Source organism: Lycorma delicatula, chromosome 1 (genome assembly GCF_047948215.1).
Source record: "Lycorma delicatula isolate Av1 chromosome 1, ASM4794821v1, whole genome shotgun sequence".
Taxonomy (NCBI): domain Eukaryota; kingdom Metazoa; phylum Arthropoda; class Insecta; order Hemiptera; family Fulgoridae; genus Lycorma; species Lycorma delicatula.
Window position 1 is genome coordinate 121,923,912 of NC_134455.1, and position 16,843 is coordinate 121,940,754.

The following is a 16,843-nucleotide window of genomic DNA, read 5'->3' on the forward strand; positions in this document are numbered from 1 at the left end:
ATATTAAAAGTAAAGTATTTGTCATTTTACGACTTATTCCTTTTTGCTAAGATAATATTTATGTAAATTCATGTTATATTGTATGTTTTTATATATGATTTTAAAAAAATATATTTTTTATTTTATTTCTGGAGAAACAAATCATTGCTAGATTAATATATTATATGAAAATGTCTTTCTCTTACAATTTTTTATCTAAATCTGACAGTCCGCACTTGAAAAACTCGTATATAATTTGTGGAAAAATAAAGCAATAATTTAGAAGTTTCTATGTAATTGATTTAAATAAAAATGATTAAATATTTATAATAATTTTACGGAATAGTAAATATTTTTAACTAATAATTAGAACGAAATAACCTTAAGTTAAACAAATGAGTTATATACGTCAATTATTATTGGCAATGTAGTTATAAATTTTGTTGCAATACAAATAGGAAACATTCATGTACATCATTTTTCAACATTGTCCCCTTGAATTTCAACGCACTTGGTCCATCATTGTACAAGCTTCCTAATGCCCACATAAAAGAAGGTTTTCGGTTGAGCTGGAAGACAGGAATGCACCGCTTTTTTCACTGTTTCGTCTGAGGTAAATCGACGGCCCCTTTATGCCTCTTTGAGTGGACCAAACAAGGGGTAGTCAAAAGGGGCAATATCAGGACTATACGGAGGATGAGCCGGTACTTCAAAGTTGAGTTTCTGGAGCGTTTCAGCAGTGTGGGCAGCAATATGTGAACGGGCATTGTCGTGCAACAACACAACACTTTTCGACAGCATTCCTCGACGTTTGCTTGGAATTCCAGGCTTCAGCTTGGCAGTAAGCATCTCACAGTAACGCGCACTGTTTATAGTCATAAACCTTTCCTCATAATGTTCTACTACTGGGCCTTGTGAGTCCCAAAAAACCGTAAGCATCAGTTTTCCTGCGGACGGTTGAGCCTTGACCTTTTTTGCAGGGTGAATTTGGATGTTTCCATTCCATACTCTGCCGTTTACTCTCCGGCTCGTAATGATGGATCCCTGTTTCGTCACCGGTGGTGATTCTGTCTAAGAAGATGTCCCGTTCTTTACCATAGCGTTCCAAATATTTTTGGCAGATTTCCAAGCGTGTTTGTTTATGCGACTATGTGAGTTGTTTTCGGATCCATCTTGCACAGACTTTCTGAAACTCAAGTCTGTTGCGGATGATTTCGTAGGCAGAACCGTGACTAATTTGCAAACAATATGCCACTTCATCGATAGTTACTCGTCTGGCTAAGAAAACCATGTCACGTGCACGCTCAATGTTTTCCTCATTTGTGGCGGTAAACGGTCGTCCGGCTTCTTCGTCGTTCGTAACACTTGTGCGACTATTTTCGAATTTTTCAATCCAATCGTAGACACTTCGTTGAGGCAACACACTGTTCCCGTACTGTACCGAAAGTCTTTTGACGTATTTTAATTCTATTTTAGCGTAAAACCATGTGTATTAAAAAACAGTCAGTGACAATTAATAAACCTTTAACTACGTAATTATTTATCGGTTTAAAAGATCATTACAGCAACTAATCACAAAAAATTAAACAATAGAATTGATAATTCTTTAAACAGAAATATATAGGGTTTTTTTTTACGTCAAAGTAGGTGTAAATTTGTAAAGTTTGTGCTTTACTGTAAGGGCCGCGTGTGTACAAGACAGATATCATTCTTCCCTATAAATATTAGAATTTATGTTTTTTTTTGAGCTATTTATTTTTTTTTTTTGCAATCGGTTGCCAAAAAGATTGCAACCAAAAGTAAAAGTGTATGCCTACGTGAAAAAAATATTTACAATTATCTGTGTATTCACTAGCTATTGATGAGTCGCTAATGACATTAATTTATAATGCGATATTGTGAATAATAATGTTATAAAAACTTGAAACTATCAATAATTTATAATTTCAATTTAATTGCCTAGCATACCGGGCTGGTCTAATGGTAAACTTGTATCAAATTACTTGTTTAACAGAGGATATTCAAATTGAAGCTTCAAATCCAAGTTAAATATTACTATATTACTATTATATATAGTGGATACCGGCGTTATTTGGTAATTGGGGTTTAATTAACGTCACATCTCAGGAATGGTGGGCCAGAGTCTGTACAAGACTACACTTCATTTAAATACCATATATATCATCGTCAAATAATTTGACTGGGAGTGTTGATTGTTCACTAGTTGAAGAAATTGCAACGTACACATGAAATACAAAAGAGTTTTAAATCAAAACAAAATTCTTTAATGCTGGTAATTATTAGTAATTAAAACCTTTTTCTCATCTACGTCGTAAATTTATTCGTAACTTTGACTGTTTTTGAATAAAGAATAGATTAATTCATGAGTTAAAACCAAGAGTAAATCAAGAACTGACTAGTATTATATATATTTTAATTCGGTCACATTTTGAAGGATTGGTTACTATAGTTGTCATACCTTTTTTTACACCTATATTTTTTTCAAAATTGAATATTTTGAATTTTCTTTGTATTTTTTTGATTATAACCTGAGTATTGAAAATTGGAGGTAATATTTTTTTTCAGAAAATTTGTATCTTAAAAAATATTTTTAAAATATTTTACAATATGAAAAATAAAAGAAATAATTTTTGCATTGTACAATTTTTTTTTTTTTTTGTAGATGGTTTTTTTTAATGCTTTTATTTACAGTCGCATCAACAATTACAGTCATTAGCGACTAAAGTAACACTAGATCATCATAAACAACAAAAATAAACAATAACGAAATAGGAATAATAAAGAATAAACATAGACATGTATCAACAACAAATACAAACTAATATTCATAAATCAGACAAACACCACTATATTGTATTCTTGGTAATTTAATTTACCCACAATTTCATTTTAGTTTTTTTAATATATACTTCAATTCTAGCCAGTTTAAAAAGATTTCCTGTAATTTTTTTTTTGGGGGGGAAAGAACTCATAAGTTGTAAAGTCCCTGCTCCAAGATTTTAATAGGAAAAAATTAAGAATTAAAAAATGTTACTGTTCCGTTCCATGTTAAACCTGTTGGTGCCGCACTCTAGAAGTTACTAGAAGTTACTACTAGAAGTTACTAGAAGTTAGCTTGCCGGCTAATTTTTAATATGACCATTCTAAGTTAGAATCCCGCCCAGTGCGGTCGCATTTTCATTTCGTCCGGATGGACAATTAAGGTTAGTATTCTATGTCAGGATCCCGCACAGTGCGGTCGTGTTTTCATTTCAGTCCAAGGGGACTCATAGTTTCTTGATAATGTTCAATTATAACTAAAGTATCATACATTCTTAATTTTAATGTAACTATTGTAATTCAATTAAAATGTCAAGGGTGACAAGAAATTAAATATAACGATTCAAGAAGAACATATTGTTGCTTAATTTCATCATCTACCATCTCATCAAAAAAATACAGTCCAAACTGCTCTAAATTCTACCAGTTACATATTTTTTGTTTTATTTAATAACTATATCTGAAATACATAAGCGTTTTTATTAAAATCGATAAAGGCCGAAGATATTTTAAATGGTAGGGATTATACATTGTGCCAACGTAATTTGGATTTATTAAAAAAAAACAACTTATAGACCCAAAAATAAAAGCGCAGAAGATGCCTTACTTTTTGTAAGAAAAAGTAAAGAAAGTAATAGAAAATACTTTTCTATTAGTATTTGCTATAAACCTTTCTGATAATTTAAATAGTAAGAAAAAAAGATTTTGCGGTCTTTGTAAATTTAAAAAATCTTTCGAAACTTATCCCTATAAAGTTTCACAATGCAAGGTGTAGAAGTACGGATTCAGGATGTTTTTTAATACTTTCGGGAGCTATTTAACGGGGCGTTAACGAAAGATCTATTACGAAATTCTAGCAATGACTGTGTTTTTTAAATCTTGACATTTTTGGTCTACCACAGAGCACTATATTATCTCCTATTTTTTTCTTTTATATGTAAATAATATTCTAAATCTGCGGTCTGAAAAATCGAATAATATCTCCTTTGTAGACGACACCGTTTTCATCTCAAAGAAGACTCGGAATCGGTTTTTGTTGCTCTCTAAAAGGATTGCTCACGATTCAGAAATGGCTCGTCTTAAATACCCTTAGATTAAATATCGAAAAACCTTAAGTGCAAGTTTTTTTCTCCTTCCTTAAGAGAACAACTACAGAACAATTAATTCTGAAATTGTTCATGCATGTCTCCATATGTAAATCCCTAGCTATTCGATAAGTTAAATGCCGGAAATAGCATGGTGTAATTGTAGTTGAAATTTATTGATAGGAGGCCCATACTTTGTTTATTTGTAAAAAAAGTTAAATTTATCTCTTATCTATTCTACAAACTAAAATCAAAAGATGAAATAGATCCTCATTTGAGCAATTTATTTATAATGCATAAAATGACTGTTAAAATCATATTAATTAACATAGACTTTGTTCAAGCGATAAAATATTTTTAGAATTTGATGTTATAGCTGTAAAACACGTTTACATTAAAACCCTAATCAGACACATTAAAGTTAAATAAAACAATTTAAATTAGGAGCGAATTATGATATTTACTTATTAAGAAATGATACAATTAAGTAATATGAACATTGAACGAACATTATAAGGACATAATTTATTAATGTTAGTACTAGACTGATGAACCTTGCACCAAATAAAATTCTTGAAGAATAAGTTGTCAGATATAAAGCGAAGAAAGGATTAAGGAAATAGATTAAAAATATTTATTTATGTTTTTACTAAAGATAGTTTATTTTCTTAAATATGTTTTAACTAATTTAATTATTGGTTTTATGTCAAGGAATTTAATCTATAATTATTATTAAAATTACAATTTACTGCCATAATTTTTGTTATGCTCATGAATTAAATATAGCATTTTCAGCAATCGTTTAAGATCTGATCAATTACTAAGTAAACGAATGTTCTACTACTCACAACTGGTCAAGATCTTGTAAGTTTTGCGAATGAAGCCAAAATAAGCCATTATTTATTAAATATATTTGTGGAATAATATTAATTTATTTTAGTTAATGGAAGTCAACAATACTGTATTTCATTTAAAGATGTATAATGTTTATGCGGGATCGAATTTTTGTATATTACATTTTAATATACTTTCTCAAATAATTAATTTTTTAATTTTATTAAGTAAATTTGTGAAACCATATTATTATTATTTTTTAGAATGAATTCAACAAAACGGTATTTCTTTTAAAAAGGTATAATGTTTGTATTTTATTGAATTTTTATTTATTATATTTTAATGTATTTTTGTTGTTAGCAATAAATAAATAAATGGTGCATTAGTACTTATTTGCATATTTAGTGAATTCGAATAGACTGCATGAAATATACAAGTTTTAATTGACAAAAACAATGAAATCAATAAATTAAAAATAATAAATGTATAAATATGGACACATTTACTACGAATTAGTGACGTATTCCTTATCATAAAATCTCGTGTCATATTAATTAGATCATTTTTTCACATAAGTATAGAAAAATATATATTTTGTTTTACGTAAAGTACGTATCTAAGTTGTAAATTTATAATAAATAAAAAAAAATCAGATGTGTGGTGTCCACGTGACGTGCTTGCATGCCTATTTAATTGCATACACACATTTTTTTTTAAAATGAAATTTATAAAATTTTAATTCACTAATAACTTCTGATATTTCTTCATATATATATTTTTTATTGTTATTAATGAATTATTATTTATATTAAAAATCTTTTTACAATCAGAGGTTAATAATTATTAATAACGCAATATATTTAAATTTAAAAAAATGTTAAATAAAGAATATGAAATATTATTTGAACCGATGTACCTTCCACTTGTAAGATATAAATATTTCATTAATTAAACTTTTATTCGGCTATAACTCTGAAACCAATGAAAATAAATACCACTTATTATATATCGTTGAAAAGATCTCAAAGGAGGCCTTATTACTTCTTTTTTTTAGATTTTTTACTTCTGGTTCAGTCGATTACAGTCAAAAGGGGAGGTGCACAACTAGATGTTACAACAGTCCGAAATCCAAAATTTCAACATCTTACGGCTAATCGTTTTTGAGTTATACTAAGTACATACGTACGTTCATACAGATGTCACGCCGATAATATTCAAAGTTGATTCTGGGATGGTCAAAATATATAGTTCTGTTGAAATCTGATAACCGATATTTTTCGCGACTACAACACTTCCTTTTACGAGTACAAGGAAGTAAAAATTCATCAAAAATTCAAAAAATCTATCTGCTTTACATTTACAAAGGTAAGGTCTACAAAATACGGAATATTTTGAAGAAATATTACTTTACATCATATTTTATTATTGAGTAATGATTGTGTAGCTGAACACCAATTAAAAATGAGAATATGTGCATGTGTAAAAATTTATTTAGCACTGTTTTTAATGTAAAAGTTAATAAGCTTGTATCTGCTTTAGCGGAGTTAATATTTCACTAAGAGATAAGAAATGCAAAAAAAATATACAAATATTTAAAAAAATGATAACTAAAATAATTAGAGTGATAAAATATATATGACAATCTCTGCAAGAATTTTAATAAAAAAGACATTTTTTATAACCATAAGTTCAATAGCACATCGATGAAATTAAACCGTTTTGTAAGTCTTGAGACCCAAATTAGGAGGTGAATTTAGTGGTTCTATATAAAAATTAAACAACAATTCGGTTCCAGAATTTCATTTTTAGTAGTTTTTATGAAATCTAAGGTTGAATGTTTACAAAGATTGGGGTTGAAAAATGGGTTATTTTATATTTCGTGTAAAATAATTTTTTTTAATAAGTAACTTAATCATTTTAAAAGACTTTTAAAGAATTCGATTACGATTTAATGGTATTAATTTCTGTGTAAACTGGTAAAAGACGCAGTTAGGGCGAAAACTTTTGCTAGCCGAAACTCACTAATTAAGCGTTTTCAAATCAATGTATATATGAACTTTCTTCTTCATTTTAATATGTATTAAATATTTTTTATAACATATATAACACAGAATGTGAAATGAATATGTATATTTTTTCTACCTACAATTTTGAAAGTAGGTAATCCTGAAAGATAATTTATTAGTAATAAAAAAGTACTATTTATTGAAACTAATATTATTAAGTGCTCTGAGTGCATGGAGAAGTTGAGTGGCTTTGAATAATGAGTGGATAACGACTAATGGTAATCGCTGGAGTGGCGATAATAAGTGGCAATTGGGTTGACTTAGCGCTTCAGGTACAGCACCATCATAAGCACCAAACCGTATTTGTTATCTGGCTTGCTGAGTGCGTGTTATGACAACTAATGCACTATAATCGCGTAGTGTTCACCTGCTAACATTACCGCGAGTTCTCTCAGCCAAATGAATATCCAAATCAATAGCAAATACAATAGCCCTTGTTTGTGCACAGTTCGGATACTATCATAATTCAGTTGACTGTACCAAACATCATGTTTGTACAGGTTGTTGATATGACATATATAAATAACATTCTATTTTAAGTTGCTGTCTATGGTAATAACTAATGCTAACGTACGTAGTTTTTAAATGCTTAACTGTTTTAAAGAGCAGTGTTACCATAAATAGAGAACTTTTACAAAGAGACATTATGGTAAATCCGGTGTTAAAATAAAACGGTAAATGAGTACTATAAATTTGCGACTAAAACTAGCTTTCATATTTATTTTTTACATTTAGAAAATTGTTAATAGTTTTTATGAATTTTAAACTTTTTAATCTAATTAATTATTATTATTCGCGCATTGTAAAGTCTTACTTTTGCAGTTTCTTTAAGTAGATTTATTTATTTCATTTTTGGAGGATTGTTGTATTTCTGTGTAGTTAATTGTATCTTATTAGACGAATTCTCTGATTTCTCTGTTTTCATGTCATTTCTTTCTTTTTTCATTGGCTCTGATCTTTAACATACTTTATTAAACCTGTTAATAGTACTTTTTAACATTTTATATCATCATTCGTATGATACGAATGATGTTCTACATCGTCACGTTGTTACGATTATGTTCTTATTATTTTTGAAATTGCACAATATACGAAATTTACTAAATGTATTGATCATCACCTCCTGGTTTATAAAAAAAATGAAAATGAAAATAAATTAAAATGATCCATAAAAACACAGTGAGAACAGTTGGGAAACAAGATAAATATATTTTTAAAAAAATGACTAAATTAATTAATGAAATGCAATACTAATGTTAATTAAAAAAAAAAAGGTACACAAATGTTCAACAAATAGTAATCAAGTAAGGTATAGAAGAAGTAGATTAACTATTTTACGAATATGAATTTTCCTCCAAAAAATTAGGTAGGAAATTCAAAATATTATGATTACCAACAACAACCTGAAATTTGCCAATTATTTAAATTTTTCATAAATAAAGTTTAATTAATTAAATCCTAATTAATATGGTTTGAAAAAAAGTCATTTTAGTGAACAGATTTAGGGAATTATTAATCAAATACAGTTTTAACAACAGATATTATTGAGGGGTAATTTGACAGTTGCTTCATTACGCTAAAAAAAACTGTAACCAAATTTTGAATAACAAAACTTTTTATTAAATCATATTTACATCTTCTACGTAGTAGTTTATAGTAACTCAACTAGTTTAAACTATTTTCTGCCGTATTAATGCTTAATTTTATCTTAAAAAAAAGGCGTTGAAAGAGAAAATTCTAATCTCAAAGTAGACTTGAAAAAGTTTTGATTAGCTTCATAATTTGATAAATAAAAAGAAATATATTTGTGAAAAATTAAGTTTTCATTAAACAGTTATTTGTTTAGGAAAGTAAATGTACATTTAGCTTTTTTGAGAAAAGCATAGCGCAAAAGATTTCTACTGATGGAGAACGGTCGGTATTCTGATAGAATAGCAGTTCGCGGATTAAAAGTTACATAGTTTTAGGTAATGCTTGTCACATATTGGACGGACTGAAAAAGTATTAATTTCAATCAAGTAAATTATAAATATGATCACCAATTATAGTTCCTAAAACAGAAAATATTAAGATTATTTTCTATTAGCTCTCTATTTGCTTAAATTCGCATATCCTAATAATAACATTAATCGGTTTGAAAATAACAAATTTTGTGATGTGAATCGTAAGCTAATAATATACTTAGTTATTAAAAAACAAAATATCTTCAAGAAATAGAACGTAAAGGAGCTGTATTATTATATTTTTAGGATTAAATATTGAGTTATCAATTTTATTTCTAGAGAAAGAATTAAAAACATTTAAATGCAATGCTAAATAAAATAAAGGTTAACTATTTAGACATTAGAACGAATAAAGAAATTTTCAAGAGCAATCAGAAAATGAAATCTGGAACACAATATCCTGATAAATAAATTAACAACTGTATGCCCATTTCTATAGTAGCATAGTCATCTTCACTGTACGTCGGTATACAACGGGCGCTGATTTCAATTTTAAATGTTTGTTATTTGATTTTGTAAAGCTTGGCAATGACTTTATTACTAATAACTTACGATACCAATACTAATCTAAGTTTTATACGACTGCTACTTTAGTTTTATACTATGATAAATTATTATCAGCTGATTGCCAAAGCAGGCTTGTGACTAGACACTGTTGAAGGTAAACGGCTTCACTACATAATACATTAGCGTTTGGTAACAAAATAAGAATTCGGTACAATGACCTCCTAATGTTACTATCGAGTAGGTCGTTATCCGAAAAATGTGGAAAGATCTAATCTTTTCTTAGCTAATGTTACAGATATCGATACACTAATCTGACAAAAAAAAATTTTATTTACCAAGCAATTTATGCTAAATCTTTAAAACCGTATTTTTACTACAGTAATCGTTATCAAAATCATCATCACTGAGGTTTCTTTTTCCAGTATTTACTAAAATTGTTTTCTATAATTCGTTAATACGGGTTCCGTTAGTAATTACTTTTCTTAAAATTCTTGCAAAAATATGTATATTTGATACCAGTCTTATTTATTAATCAAACTTACTCTTTTCTATTAAACTGATAGATTCATCTGGGTAAAAATCACATTTTGTTACCAAAGTGATCTTCTGTTTTCTCCTAATCATCTCAACTGGTTTCAGGCTAAGAAGATAAAACAGTAGCGTTATCTGTAAATTTTATTTTATTTATTTATTAGCACATGAATCCAAAGAAGTTTGTATATGTTAATGTGAAAATGTAAATTTGAAACGTATGAAAAATGTCATGCATAATCGGGATTCGAATCCAGAATCTACGATTGAAAGACCGAGACGCTACCACTTCACACGTAAATCAGAATTTATTAAAGCAAATTAATTTATAAAGTTCTAATTTTAAAACGTTTTCGTTAGTATTTTATTTTCATTAAGCCAATCCATTTACTTTTTTACAGTGCAAGATTAGTAATTAAAACCGGATTCATTTGTAAATTTGTCTTTTAATTTATTAATTATCTTAAATAGTTTTCAAATTTTCTATGGTTTAAGTGAAATCGTGAAATTTTTCTTCAATCCTTACAAATTGAAGCAAGTATCCCGGTCGCTTTAGTTTATTCATCGGAAAATTATACATCGCTTATTTTGAATGCAATTCGTATATGTATATAAATTTTTGCCGATCTACTCCATACTTAGATATAAAACTTTCGGATATATTACAATAGCTTTTACGGAACATCTTTTTTCAGTCAATACTTTCCGACTCCAAGAAAATGTAGCTTTCTGCATTTTCATAAAACAAAAATGGAGGTAAAATATTACGGAAGTAAACGAGTCCCAGTTCAGATCTCTTAGGGGGGACTATTAAGAAAAGGATCATCAGAAAATTAAAAAATAACATTCTAAGAGTTCATTCTAAGAGCGTGGAATGTTAGAAGTTTAAATAGGTTGGTAGGTTAGAAACTTTAAAGAGGGAAAAGGGTAGGTTGAATGTAGATGTAGTAGGAATTAGCGAGGTTCATTGGGAAGAGGAAAACGATTTTCGGTCAGGTGATTTTAGACAGTTAACTCAGTTTCAAATAAAGGGCAGGAAGGAGTAGGTTTAGTAATAAACTAGATGATAGGAAAAAGAGTAGAGTAAATTTTAACCTCTCAGGTTTCAATTTCCTCTCAGTTCAAAAGAACTGAGAGGAAAGTGGAAGAAGTGTTACGATAAGACCAATTTCGTTTCAGAAAAAGTATTGTGGGTAAGGGGAAGCAATTTTTGTGCTCAGATTAATAGTAAAAGGAAGATTAAAGAAACACAAACCAACGTACTTGGCATTTACAGACTTAGAAATGTCATTAATATTGTAGAGAATAGAATGTTCAGCGTTTTAAATAATTTAATGTTCAAGTATGGAGGTAGAAAATCAATTGCTAATATTTACTGGAACCAAACTGCTGGAGTATTAATCGAAGAACATAAGAAAAAAACCGTAATAAAAAAGAGAGTTAGACAAGGCTTGTCCCTATTCCCGATATATTTTAATCATTGCATAGACCTAGCAGTTGTTTATGATGTTAAAGAAGTTTTTAGATCCGGAGAAATAGTGCAAAGTAAAAAGATAAAGATGCTACGATTTGCTGAAGATTTATTTATTCCAGCTGAGAGTAAAAAAGATTTGGATGAAACAATGAATGGCATGGATGAAAACTACGCAAGAACTACCGCATCAACATTGACAAGAACAAGAACAAATGTAGTATAAATTATGTAGATGGACCAATGAATATAAATAGGAAAATAAAAGATTAAAGAAGAATTTTTTTGTTTGGGAAGTAGAATTACTAAAGATGGACAAAGCAGGAGCGATATAAATTGCTGAATTGCAACTGTAAAATAAGCTTTCAGTTAAAAATACAATTTGCTTACATGAAAAATTAATTTATCAGGAAAATATTTTTTGAAAGTATGTGTTTGGCGCGTAGTTTTATATGGAAGTGAAACTTGGCTGATCGGAGTATCTGAGAAGAAAATAATTAGAAACTTTTGAATTGTGGTGCTATAGGAGAATGTTAAAAACAAGATGAGTTGAGCTACAAATGAAGAAGCGTTGCCGCAAATTGATGAAGAAAGATGTATTTGGAAAAATACAGCTAAAAGGAGACAGACTTATAGGCCACATCTTAAGGCATCCTGGAATAGTTACTTTAATATTGGAGGGACAGGTAGATGGGAAAAATTGTGCAGGCAGGCAATGTTTGGAATATATAAAACAAATTTTTGGGGATGTAGAATGTAGTGGGTATACCGAAATGAAATAACTGACACTAGACAGAGAATCTTGGAGTGCTGCATCAAACCAGTCAAATGACTGAAGACAAAAACTCTCCGATTGTTTCAAAATTTTTTTGCATCTGCAGCCTTTCTTTTTCCTGTTTATCCTCCAGGAATTAACGTTTAGGTATTACTTTAGAGAATGAATGAGGATAATACGTATGACTATAAATGAAGTGAAGTCCTGCATAGTTTCAGTTCGACCATTTCTGAGATATGTGGTTAATTGAAATCCAACCACCAAAGAACATCGGTATCCACAATCTAATATTCAAATCCGTATAAAAGTAACTTCCTTTACTAGGACATCAACGCTGGGACTGTCGACTTCAAAATTAGCTAATTTGGGATGACGCGTTCATCACTTGACCAACCCGGTGGGTGTCGCGTCTGTAGAGTAGTTTTTTTATGACTTATGTCAATATGCTCGTTTTCATATAAAAAATCAATTTTGTTTTTTTAAAACACATACAATATTTATAATATAAAACGTTGTCGTACTTCACATATAATTCGTTTATATTTCGCGTAATAAATCGACTTGTCGAAGTCATATAATTTTGTGTTTGTATTTCCTTAGCTGTTTTTATTGCCGTAAAGAAAATCCACTGTTAGATTCCCCATTAAATTCTTGAATGATGCGCTAAACAGTTTTGCGGAAGACGCTGTTACTTAAGGTATTCTTGAATTCTGATAAAATGAGGTCTTCTATTTCTTATGATTTATAAAAAATTGTGGACATTATACATCAATTCAATCGCCAAGTTATGAAAAACTTTACTACCACAAATTAATTTCTTATTTTCCATAATGGAAGTAATACTATATACCGTAACAATAAAGTTTCAAATTAAATTAATACTCACTGTATTGCATTCACACAATTATTAATAAGAATCACAGATATTTATGCATTGAAAAAAATATGTTTAACTTATGTAATTACACTTTGTAACAAACTTACACTGTCGAGCATGTTATAAAATATAAATCAAGCACAATGTCTAATTCTGTAACTATTAAGATATAGTTATTTTTTATAAGATTAAAAGAAATATAATAAAAAGATATAACCAAAAACAAATTAATATTAAATATAGCAAAATAAATAAATAAACAGTGTCTCTAGAGAATGCCTTAATAATAACAGAGCAATTGAATTAATAACGTACTGTATGATTTTAGTTTTCACTTATTGCTACCACGTTAATTCAGCATTACCACAACAGCTGGAATGAGCAGTGATTTACTCGTACTTCCACTGAAGAATGCGGCTGCTACGTTACAGAGCTTCACGTCTTATAGTCTTGAAGTCTGACGTTAGCATTTACGAACTTTGTCCTGTAAAGCTGAGATCGCCACTTAAATGAATTTTTGTTTCTTACAAAAATACGCAAAATTGTAGATTATATATTAGTTAAATAAACTCTTTAAAATATACTAAACAATTGGTCTAAAATTTCATTTTCTGAAATATTTTACAATCGATGAGAGACTTTTTGCAGTTTGTTAAAGCATAAGTAATTTTTTAAAACAGTTAACTCTAAAAATTATATTTTCTCATTTTATAAGATGTAACTGATTTAATCAGAAGGAAGATTTATTAAAACATGAAAAATCTTTTTTTAATTTTCTCCACAATTATTAACGTAACATGATTGCGTTCTCTCATTTAGATTCCAGTAAAATATTACTCTATCTATAGTTAATATTTCTTTTTTATAAGTGCAGGTTTTAATTTAGATGATTTATAATTTAAAAATATTTAACTCCATGCTTGTTCAGAAATAAATTTGACATGGAAAAATTAAGAAAAGTCTTGGTTTTTGAAAAGTTTCTTAGAATAATTATTACTATTTTTAAACATTTTAGTGTGTTTCTCAGTCTAAATATTAAGTAGTGAGTACTCATTATTGTAGAAGGAATTAGAAAACATAAATAAGATCATTGGAATTTTGAAAAAGTACACGTAATACATTTCATTTTAATTTCCACCACTTTTATTGTTATTATTATTATTATTGTTTTTATTTCTATCATTATTGCATCAATTACTATATTATTTTATAGTTTTACCCTTACATCTAAATGAAGAAAAATAAAATAAACTAATAAAAAAACTAAAACAAGTAAAAATTACATATGTAAATAATGTATAAAATTAAGTATTTTAGCACATAAAAAAAATTATTTATTCAAGAATATTAATCTCATTATTTAGTTACATATATTTTATTGATATGGCACAGTATTTTGGTCCAAGAGTAAGGAATTTTAATGCAATTATAGGAATAAAAATAATTAGAGCTACGGATATATCAATCAACTCCCAAAACAAAATTTTCAAGGTTTCGGCGAGAGTTTGCCGTCAATTGAAAACATCAAAAATCGAAAATAAAAATTCAACAATTTATTTATAGTTCTTCAAAAAGACATTTTCCGAATAAAAAATGAACAGATATGAAAGTCGAGATAATAATTGTTGTATATTTTTTCCAGTTCATTTTCTCAAGCACAAAAATATACACTGTTAAATATTTTCTTCCTGCTCTTCTAATATTGCAAATAAATGATGGAATTTTTTAATATAAAACAAATACGAAATCATCGAGAAATAATTGGAGTTAAACCATTTTTTATATCTTTGTATATATACTTAATAACACAAATAATATAATAAAAAATTGTAAAAATTGTTTCAAATATGTTGATTGAAAATGCAAAAACTCTTGCCAGCCTTATTTGTGTTATTAAGTATATATATATATATATATATATATATATACATGTATTTAAAAAATTGTTTATCTCCAATTATTTCCTATTTGTTTTATATCGAAAAAGTACTATCATTTAGTTGCAATGAGTAGGAAGAAAATATTTAACAGTGTATATTTTTGTGCTTGAGAAATTGACATAGGAAAAATATATAACAATTATTATCTCGCTTTTCATACATATCTGTACATTTTTTATTCGGGCGATGTCTTTTTGAAGAACTATAAATAAATAAATTGTTGAATTTTTATTTTCGATTTTTGATGTTTCAATTGATGGCAAATTCTCGCAGAAACCTTAAAATTTTTATTGTTTGGGATAAAATATCATCTGTCTTTTGTTTTCCGTTCAATCGTTAATGTCTGTGAAATTTTAGACGATATGTCAAATCAAATCAATAACTAGTCATCTATTAACAATAAGAATCTTCTTTTTTTTATGAAAAAAGTACTTCAAAATTCTCATCAAATAAAGCACTAGATCTTCATGAATGAAATTTTTTTTTCACTGCAGTAAAAATGAAATAAACACTGATTTAGTTCATATCAGTGAGATTATCTAGTCGATATCTAGTCATCTATTAGTATTTGAGTTTTTATTTTCATTGATTTAAGTAATTGCGATAATAATGTGAAAACGGTTCAGCATTATTAAAAAAAAAATGTTTTAACAGCGTTCATACAAAATTATCAAAAAATACAAGTTTTAAAACAGTAAAGAAGTTGAATATTTATTATTTCTAAATAAATATAAAGCATTAAATAAGTAATATATATGTTTTTGTAGAAATATATGTATGTATGTATGTATGTATCTATCTATATATATATATATATATATATACATGTGCATGTAAATGTAATGGATATATATATATATATTCGTTAAATGTAAAATTGTTCGAAATATCACTGCGCCAGCGCCACCTAGCGAGTCAATTTTTTGTGAAAATATTTCGTTTCACGTAACTAATATTTATTATGAATATGAGCCAAATCGCCGGCTTCCGTTACGCGATTACTAGCGTCTCGGTCATTCATCCGGAGGTCCGGGTTCAAATCCCGGTCAGGCATGACATTTTCACACATGCTAAAAATCATTCACCTAATCCTCTGGAGTAAAACGATGCTCCTTGAGGTTTAAAGCAAGCCCCAAATCGGACCATAAATACAATTTTTCAAAATATCACGACCCCTGCGACAAAATTTTAGCAATTTATTTTTATTTTATTTATTCCTTTTTTAATAAAACTAGTATAATCTTTTGTAAACTTATTTTTTTAATGATGTGATGGGACTTAAAAAAATGTTTCATTTTCAGTACTTTCATTTACATAAGAATATTTACTATTAAAACAAGTTGTTGCATATTTTCTTTTTAAATTTTATTACTTCAAGAATACAACATTATCAAGTTTTTGTACGCTATCTAGTACTATCAATACTGTTATCTAGCGGCGCGCGATTTTTAAACGGGTTAGAACAAAAATGTCATATTTTCGAATTAAAAATAACCATTTAAGTCTTAGAAAATAGGTTTGATCTTATTGTATGGTAAAATTATAATTTGTTCATGCCCCTTTATTATAAGAAACTAAATTAATCGAATAAATACTTGTCTTTCTATATATATATATTTTTTTTTTTTAATTTGATAATTTTATTTTTTATACAATGTTTATGGAAATTGAAAGAACCAGAACAAATGTAATACCTTTCAATTCTAATTTCTGAA